Source organism: Mirounga leonina, unplaced genomic scaffold (genome assembly GCF_011800145.1).
Source record: "Mirounga leonina isolate KUSES-001 unplaced genomic scaffold, KU_Mleo_1.0 Mir_151, whole genome shotgun sequence".
Taxonomy (NCBI): Eukaryota; Metazoa; Chordata; class Mammalia; order Carnivora; family Phocidae; genus Mirounga; species Mirounga leonina.
Window position 1 is genome coordinate 10,155,082 of NW_023270377.1, and position 10,352 is coordinate 10,165,433.

A 10,352-nucleotide genomic window follows, 5' to 3' on the forward strand; every position below is an offset into this window, starting at 1 on the left:
GATGCCCCCAACCCTGATGAAAATGTTATGCTGCATTCCAGTCCAGTACTGCCTTCCTGTGGATTTCTTTGACAGGAGAGACTAAACTCTCATGAGTTTAAGCCGTATTGTGTCTGCTAATATTCACAGCTGAAAGCAATTCTTAACTTACAGAGCCAGCAATTTTATTTCTAGGAAATTATCATGTAAATACATTTCCACATGTGTGCAAGAATATAAATTATATTATCATTTATAAATAGGCAAAGTTTTTTTTCAAGATACCAAGTATATACCAGTAGAGGACTGTTTAAATAAATAATAGTAAATATTCATGTGATATACTAGCAATTAATAAGTATGACCTCCTTTTTATGACTGATAGGGAATAATCTGTGATATATTACTTAATAAAGAAGATAAAATATAGAGCTATGTGTATAGGAGACTGCCATTTTTGGTGTATACATTTAAACAAAAGCATAAATGCACATACACGTAAATGCAAATGCACATACATGCAAATATATGTATGCTCCCAGCAACCCACCCTACACAGATATACTGGCTAAATGTCACATACAAATACACACACACACATACTTTTGTATATGCTTGGAAAATTTGTGAAAGGATCCTCAAGAGACAGTCAACAATGGCAGTAAGAGGGGGTTTCTTGGAAGGTAAGTTTTCATTATTATGAAAATTTTAGAGTTGATGATTGCGAGGGTTTGAAGGGAATCAAAAGCCATCATAATGCCAAGAAAAAACTCACCAGTGACTTCTCCTTTTGTAAAACAGGTACCTTCTCACCATTACCTCTTGATTAAAATAATTGGTCTTCCTGTTCATTGAATTAATACCTTTATCAGCCTCTTGCCCATTATAGGGCATTTCCAAAACGCTAAGTACAAAACAAATGAACTGAAAAGTAAAATTGAAGGCTTGTCAATGATGCAAGTCTTCCTGAATCAACGCACATGATAGTGAAGCTGTTCAAATCAGCAACAATGTCATGAACAGTTAGTGGTTTGACCAACAACAATTGGAGAAAAGAAAGTGGACACAGGCAACAGAACTATCAGTCCTTAAAAGTAAAACAATTTAAATATCAAAAGACAAAAATCAGTCTTATATTAATAAAACCTACTCATGTAATGTTTTAATTTAGGGAGTAAAATGTAAAGAAGATGTCCTGTTATGTTTATATACAATTTTGAAGTAAAAATATCCAAAAAGAAAAAAAAAAGAACACATGATTCATTTGAAAAATTGATACATTATTATGACTATATTATATTTTTTGGTGAAACGCAAGATATAATTTGTATATATTGTATTGTATATATAACTTGTATATATATATATATAGTATATATAACTCGTATATATTGTATTCAAACCAAGTCACAATCATCCTTTTTCCTTATGTATCATAGGATTGCCAAATGAAAGGCAGTATGCTCAGTTAAATTTTATTTTTATAGAAATAACAAAAAACATTGAGTATCTGTATGTCTCATATGTATGTCTTATGCAATGTTTACATGGGACATACTGATATTAAAAATATTATCTCTTGTTATCTGACATTTGAATTTAGTTTGGTGTCATGTATTTATGTTTGCTAAATCTGGGAGCCTCAATGCAATGAAATCCTAGTTCCCATTTTAATTGGATTTTGTTTATATCATTTTTCTAGTACAAATTATTTCAGGAAAATATGAACTTTCTAAATTGTATTTAAAGGCTGGAAGGAAATATCATTATATATTTTTTTTACTTTCCAGCATTTTCCAAAGTTTCTGCAAAGAAGAAGTATTACACTTGGATTCAGAAAAATAGTACTTCAAAGCAAAATAACCAAACAGCATGCTAGACTAGTCGGTAACACCTGGAGTCTAAAAGGAATTGTTCTAATTATAAAGGCAACGTGTTTTTTTTAAAAAGTCAAGGATTGGAGGATGGGGCAAATAGCAAATATATTTTTTCTTTCATTTTATTGCATTTTTGTTATGGTTTCATAACTCATAAATGGTGAGTGTTTTGGTCTGAATTCTCTATAAGCTTATAAAATGTATTTGTGCTTTCACACCCTGATAAAGTGAGAAACAGAACTGAACAGATTGATAAAAAGTCACATTGTGGATGACTCCAAACATTTCATCAGAAGTATCATTTGTATAGACCAGTATATTTTATATACATGAGAATGAATAAAAACATAGGAAGGAAAACAACGTTAAATAAAGAGTAGGTATTTGCTGGTATCTTCTGCTATCAGGGAGCACTTGCAAATTTATTTTAATGCGAACCATTCTGAAACAACCCAGGGCTTCCTTGAGTGGCTGCAATTGTGTTTCTAACAGAAAAGATTATCAAGCCATGTTGGCTGAATTCTTAAGGAATGAATAAATGAATGAACAAATTTCATAAAAATCGGTGTGTGCCTGTTCCAGTGTTTAGATCTGAGTGCCAGTCAGTAGCCACTTCACATTTTATATGAGTTACGAGCTCTCAGATCAGCACAATTACTAAAAGTTCAGCCTATTTTCAGAAACAAATTGATAAGACATACCATTAGGGATGCTTCTTTCTTATATTTCCCAGATGGAATTGAATATTGAACAACAGTGTCTCAATTACATTCATGTGAATATAATGAAATAGCTTTGGAAACTCTCCAAGCTGTTCATGTCACAATATCTAAAAATCTACTTGAAGGTTTCCTTTAAATCAATCATTATCGTGATGGTGTCCCTCCTATCACATACTACTAGATCTACTAAGTTACTCATTATCTAGATCTACTAAGTATGGTATGTGTCACATTAAGGATCTTATAGACAAATAGGTTCATTTTTGTCAACTTCCTTGGTTTGCATTTTCCCCGCTAGGATAATTTTATTCTGTTATCATCATCAATAATTGTGTTGATGTCCATGGCTGATAGAACACAGCTGGTACTGAAGAGATTTGCATAACTGAAGTGGAAAATACTGTACTTGATGATGTGAGTGCAAACTCAAGAATGATTTTTTTTTTCTGAACTCATTTTATTTTTACCAACTTTCCACGATGGAATATTGCATTTATCTTATACTCCCTCCCTTTAAGGCTGATTCTAGTAATTTGAGCTACGAGATCCAGTTCTTGTTACATTTTAGCAAGAGACCATTATATCAGAAATCAACTAGAAGAAAATGAAAACGTATCTTCCTGCCTCATAATTGGCAATTCTCCTGTTTAGGTAGTGATAAATTGAATGCAAAATGCGAAAGGCTTTGTTGATCTTTCTTCGAGGCTTTATTAAATCATTTTTATATTGAATTTTGGTTTTGCTGTTAAGATGTCGTAAGGAAGGAATAACCTGCAATGAAGTTCTAATAGTAATGTTTTTGTTTTTGTTTTTTCTGTTTTGCTGAATACTTCATATAGTCCCTTCAAAATATAACATTTGAAGGATAGAATTTTGAAGAGATTTGTTGCTTCTACCAACACTGGTAAGTTTCCCTGAGTTTTCAAGCCTCATCTAAGGAAAGAAATCCACAAAATCATCAATAACCTGGGCTTTCCAAAACACCCTGTTTTGGTCTCAGACTTTCTATCCCAAGCATCACTGCCAGCAGATGCTTCTTCTTTGGAAAGCCTTGGGGTTCAGTCTATGCCAAGCTATGCAGTAGGAGTGGTCTCTGTGGCAGGAGCTCACGAGTTGGAGTATGTCCCTCCAACAGGATGTCTCTGACCTGATCCAAAATGAAAAACATGCCCAGACATTCCTGTGCAAGAACAGGTTAATTATGAAGGATGTGAACAATAGCTTGCTTCTAAGTATGCATATTGAATCCATGAAATACATGCAAAAGCGTGTCCTTAAAAACACTGAACATAAGGCTCCAAAGCGGATTTGTTGGTACGTAGACAAGGGAGCATGTGGGGAGGTGATATTTGGGCTTCTGTCCTCCATACTCTTCACATGGATTACATTTTCCTTACTGACCCAAATTTGCATCTAAACTTAGTATTTATTTTTGATCATGCCTACAGTCTGTGATCAAGGCTGATATCATCTCAGCTCTATTTTTTTTTCCTATGTGCACTGAACTAGTTTCGTGGTGAGATTTATCACCTTCTTGCTTGGGAATTGATGATGTGTGAAGGACTTAATAGTCAAACAGTATCCCATCCTCCCAAGGATACTATGTAGAAATAAAAGCTGTTTTATTTCAGAAATCTGTTTTACCATGTGAAATGACTGTGCCTAGGGTGTTTTTTCTGTCACTTTAATTTATCACATAAATTAGTTTTTCAGACACTTTAAGTTGGCACAAAAATAGAGCTATCTCATCATGAAGGCGAGCTGACTTTTAGATGACCCTGGGATGAAAAGAATTGCCAATTGAGTCCAGGGACAGCAGCTCCATGAGAGTCACAATCAGACTGGTATTTAAAGATTCATTGAAAAGGACGCAAGAAGGTGCAAAATAGAAAATAAAATGATGGTGAATACATGTGATAGTCTGCAAAAAAATGTGATATATTTTCACAAAGTAGAAAATGTGTTATCAGATGGATAATAAATAAGTCTTCTCACTTTTTCTGGTTGAAATGGCATCTATTAAGATCACCTGCTCTATCCTTCTTAACTTCCTATTAAAACAAAAAAAATCAGGACCTTTCAACACTAAGAACTAGGACTGAGAGTTATTCAGTTTTCAAATCTGCAGGACATCTATAATAGTCACAAAACCTATGGTCTGGCAAGTGGCATTGAACTGAGGCATGCCGTGGGCGATCCCAGTGTGGTAAGCCTCCAGACAAGGAGCAGAACTTTCTTCTAGGAAGGAGAAAAGGATCCTGTGCCCTGCCTGCAGATGTAAAAAATACCTCCTCTGCTGTTCAGTCTTTTCTATTTGAAGGACATGAAGCTGATCCCACTTTTACTTCATGACCACCATCCTCAGGGAGGCCTCCCTGAAGCCTTGCCACATTACGACATTTTCTCAGCCATGTATTGTCCTGTTGTCTCACTAAGCTGTTCCACACATTCTCTTCTATTTTCAATCCCCAATATCCTTCCTTTCATTCTCAGATGATGACCCTCCCTCTTTAACAGAGAAACGGCAAAAAGTGGTGTGGTGTGGGGCTCCCACCACAAAACTCACCGATCTACCCACGGGTGTGTCCATCTTCTCTTCTTTCCCTTACAGTGGATGAACCACTCATCATTCTAAACTGGGTTCCAGACTCTCTCGAAGACCTGCTTCTGCAATTAGCCTCTTCCCACCTTCCTGTCAAATTTCTCTCCACATCATCGCTCTTATCTACATCAGTACACACTGTAGAAATTCCCTTGGTAAACACACACACACACACACGCACACGTGAGTATACACACACACTTCCCTTGATCTCACACTTCTTCTCCAGCCAGTATCACCTTTCTGCGTCCTGATTTCAACAATGAATCTTTGAATATAACTGTTTACAATCTCTATTCCCATATCTCCTTTCATTCCCTCTTGACTGCACTCCAGTTAGCCTTTGGTTCTAACCACGCCAATGAAACTCAGGTTGCTAAGGTCACCAGCACGTCCATGTTACTGAAGCCCATGATCAACTCTATTTACATCATCCAAGTCTCAATTAGTATGCACATGATGAAAAAGCCTCAAAATATGTTAAAATTTACAAATATGCAGATACATAAAATTGGACGGAACTAAAAAGAGAAATAGACAAATTCACAGTCTTACTGGGAGGTTTTAGCACACCTCTCTCAGGAACTGGGGATTCAAGTAACAACAGAAAAAGCAAAAAGTGGCACAAAAAATTTGAACATTTCCATTAATATATGAAATTGAATTGAATTGAAATTGTATAGCATGGAATATACATTATTTTCAAGTACAGAAGGAACATTTACCAAAATCATGCATATGAAGCTCAATAAAGAAAATCTTAATTTCTTTTTTTTAAAAGATTTCATTTTATTTACCTGAGAGAGAGAGAGTAAGGGAGAGCACAAGAGGGGGTAGGGTCAGAGGGAGAAACAGACTCCCCTGCTGAGCAGGGAGCCTGATGCCGGACTTGATCCTGGGACTCCAGGATCATGACCTGAGCTGAAGGCAGTCACTTAACCAACTGAGCCACCCAGGCACCCGAAAATCTTAATTTCTTAAATTTGGAAGAATTATAACAATTCAAAATATGTGTTCATACATAGAAAATCGAGTTTAGATACTAAAAAATATCTATTAGACAATCCTGCATTGTAAGAAGCAATTAAATGGAAATTAGAAAATATTTAACATTAATAATTATAAAAAACATACATATTAAATGTGCAGGATGCAACCAAACAATGCTTAAAAGAAAATGCCTCAGACACATAATTACAATAGTATGAGGCCAAAAAATCAAGGATCTAGGTACCTATCTCAAGAATTTAGGAAAAGAACAACAATTAACCCAAAGATGTAGATAGAAGGAAACAATCAAAACTGGAGCAGAAACCAGTGAAGTGAAAAAGAAATACACAATGGAGAAAAACAACAAATATAAACAAATATTATATTTTAGAAACACTAACAAATTTCCTAGGTCTCTGGAAAGTCTAATTTAGAAGGAGAGGAGAGACGACAGAGTAGAAAAGGGAGAGGACAGAGGAGAGGGGAGAGGAGGCGAGGAGGGAGAGAGGTGGCAAAATGGGGAGAATTGGCTCAGATTGCCAACATTGGAGATAAAAAGAGTGATATATCTACCTATATATGGGTATAAGTGGTATAAAACATTTGAGAGTAATATGAACAACTACATGTCAATACATTTCATAATTTAGATAAAATATTTAAATTCCCAGAAAGAGATAGCAGCAATACTGATCTAAAATAAATACATAGGAACATGAATAAACCTTTATATATAACAGAAATTAATTCTGAAATTCAAATCATCCCACAAGAACTGAGTAAACTGAATCCAGCAGTGTATAAAAAGAATAATATATCATAACAAAGTGAGATTTAGTCATAAAATGCAAAACTGCCTTAACATTTTAAAATGTAATGTTATTCTTCACATTAAGTCAATAAAAAAAAAAAAAGCCTTGCAACTGTCTGAAAAGGTATAGAAAAAGCTCTTAACTCATCAGAACAGCTCTTAACATACTAGGAATAAGAGATAATTCTCTAATCTCATAAATAATATCTAAGAAATTTTATAGCAAAAATTATACTTAATGGTGATGTATTTAAAGTTTCCCAATGAGACTGAAAATATTGCATTATCATCACTTGTATTTGACATCATACCAAAGGTCCTTGCAGTGGTATAAGACCAGAAAAAGAAATAAGATACATGATAATTGGAAAGAAAGAAATAATTTGAAGATCAGTAGTTGAGTCCCTAGAAAATCCAAAGATTAATCTATTAAAATTCATATGTAAATTTAGCAAAGCCTCTGAATCTATTATGAATATGGAAAAATCAGTTGTATTCCAATATAACAGAAAAAAGAACCAATAAAATATTCCAAACATTACCTTCTAAGTAGCATCAAAAAGAAATATCAAATATCAGTGTCAAACACCTAATGAAAGAGTTCACTTTGTTCACCTTGTAGATACTGGGAAGACTATCCCAATTTAACAATAAGAAAAAAATAAACTACAAAGTCATAACTCTTTTTGTTTCAAGTCATCGGAGAGTTGAGGTCACAGAGCAACAGAGTAGCATGAATTCCAGTGAGTCACAGGCTTCCCCTCAGGAAAGGGGATGTGTGACTGGCTCACCTATGGCGGGCATGGGAGGATGAGAATCGGCCATCATATAGGAGGTAGGTAAAAGGAAATCAGCTAACCCACTGTTGCTATGGAGAAGTTAGAAGGAAAAAAATCCTACACTTTGGGGTGAAGGGTAAGAAAAGATCCTGGGCCAAGTGTCCTATCCAATATCATTAGTGATTTCCTGCTGCTGGGGAAGAGGCAGGAGAATCTCCTGCATAGGAAATGCCACAGATAGAGATCAGAGCATGACTGACATGATGAGGGGGACAGGAGAGTTTAGGCTGCCTCACCTGCAGAGCTCAGTCACATGGGATCAACCTAAGTTTGAGGATAAAGCAGGACAGCAGAGAATAGACCCATGCTTCCCACCACCAGCCTAGTGAGCACTGAAGGGCAAGAACATGGGCACAGATTCTCTCTGAGATGTAGTAATTCAGTAAGCGGACGTTACAAACACTTAGGAAAACTTTCTGGCACCTCAGCCCCCAGCCTAAGCACAAAATGATTCTAGAGGAAACTGATACTTGTGTATGTTGAAAATTACTGGAGTGGGCGCCTGGGTAGCTCAGTTGGTTAAGCGACTGCCTTCGGCTCAGGTCATGATCCTGGAATCCTGGGATCGAGTCCCATGTAAGGCTCCTTGCTCAGCAGGTAGTCTGCTTCTCCCTCTGACCCTCCCCCCTCTCGTGTGCTCTCTCTCTCTCATTCTCTCTCTCTCAAATAAATAAATAAAATCTTTAAAAAAAAAAAAAAAGAAAATTACTGGAGCAACAACAAACCCCAAACTCAGCACAACTCTTGACTCCTCAACACCCCACACAAACAGACTGACAGAAGAACAGAAAAGCTCTTTTCTAAGTGTAAATACTATTTACCTCGGTCCTTCCCATTCCACACACAATATCTAGGATTCTGTAAAAGCTTATGACATATACAAAAAGAAAAAAAATCTGTCAAGATACATTACCTTCAACTAAACCAAACTTGGAGACCACCCAGATGTTGGAATTATTGGAGAGGGAATTTAAAGCACCTATGATTACTATGTTAACCATCTAGTGGAAAAAGCAGGTATTGTGCACTTGCAGTTTGGGAATTTCAGCAAAGGGATAGAAACAATAAGATTGAGTGGGGAAAAATAAAGAATTCTTTCAATGGCTCATCAAAAGATTTGACAAAGCCAAGGAAAGAATCAGTGAACTTGAAGATGGGTTAATAGAAATTACTCAAATTAAAGCACAAATGCCCACAAGGTACTTACAAAGAAAAGAGCATCTAAAGGCTGTAGAACAATGATACATGGTCTAACATACATGTAATTGGTGCCCTAGAAGCGGAATAGAAAGAATAAAGCAGTAGGAAGAAGACAATCAGCAGAGAAGATCAATGGTCTCTGGGAAGGGAAACAAAGGACAAGTTTGTTGGAAGAATGTCAGGACCACAGCCCAGAGTGGGCGATCTCACTGAGCTGGAGTTTAGGGCTACACTTCACAGGGCAAAACCGTGGAGAGTAGCGAGCAGCACATAGAGAAAGCCTAGGAGAGCTGCAGCGGGGTGCCCTGGAGTCTGACTGATGTGCATGAGTTAAGCAAAGCTGGAAAAAGAATCACCATACATTTCCAGGATTTCTTCTGTTACTTTCTTACTGTTCTTGCAGCCCCTGAACTTTGTTCCCTAATTTCTAAGCCCAGTGCCTGAGAAGTGCCTGAGCTCTATTCTGTTTACTCCCCAGTGTCCCCACCTTAGGGGAGGCCATTTAATTGTGGATCTCTTCCTCTGGCTTTCCTGTCTTTCAAGGTTAGCAATCCCTCTGGTTTCTGCCTTCCTGTGGTCACTCTCCAGTACCTTTGAATAGTTGCTTCTTACATTTTGTCTAAAGTTTATCATTTTTGTCAGTAGAAGGGTTAGTTTGACACGTTACTCAGCTGCTATGGATTCCCTAAGTCCCTGCACTATATAGGCTTAAAACACTGACTGAATGTTTTCTGCCATTAGACCGTCATTGCCAAGTTATTTACTGTCAAGTGATTCAATCAAGTTGGTCCCCAACTGCACATCCATTGTTGTCATTCCTTTGTTTTTAGGCAGCTTTAAAGAAACAACTGGGGGAAAGTCAAGGACTGCTTCTAATTTAAAAGTCATTAAGCCAACACCAGAACATTGTTGAGGCTCCTAGAGTTTTCCTACTGTGTAAACCCTGAACTGAAATCTGACTGTATTCCTTGTTGGCAAGAGCTGAAGTTTTTACGTCTTTGGGAAAACTGGGGAGAATTTTCTTGCAAGTCAATACTTCCAGCAAGTGTGTTTCCTCTGCTTTGGAAAGTTCCTATGTGAAAAATAAGACCTATCTACCCTATCCATTTCCATTCCCACAAAAATACCTTGACTAACCTCAGTACCCTTTCATACATACAAAAATAATGGATAAAAGTTGATGAGAAATTCATTTATTTATTTTACATGCATTAAGTACCTGATCTGCATCAAGAATCACAGTGAAACAGTGTATCAAGGTCCTTCTTTTTTTATTTTATTTTATTTTATTTTATTTTATTTTATTTTATTTTATTTTATTTTATTTTATTT

At 36.3% G+C, this 10,352-nt stretch overlaps 1 pseudogene; it reads left to right on the forward strand.

The window, feature by feature from the left end:
- Window positions 1–634: 634 nt before the first annotated feature.
- The window catches only part of LOC118012630, a 19,729-nt pseudogene continuing 10,011 nt past the window's right edge, over window positions 635–10,352 (forward strand).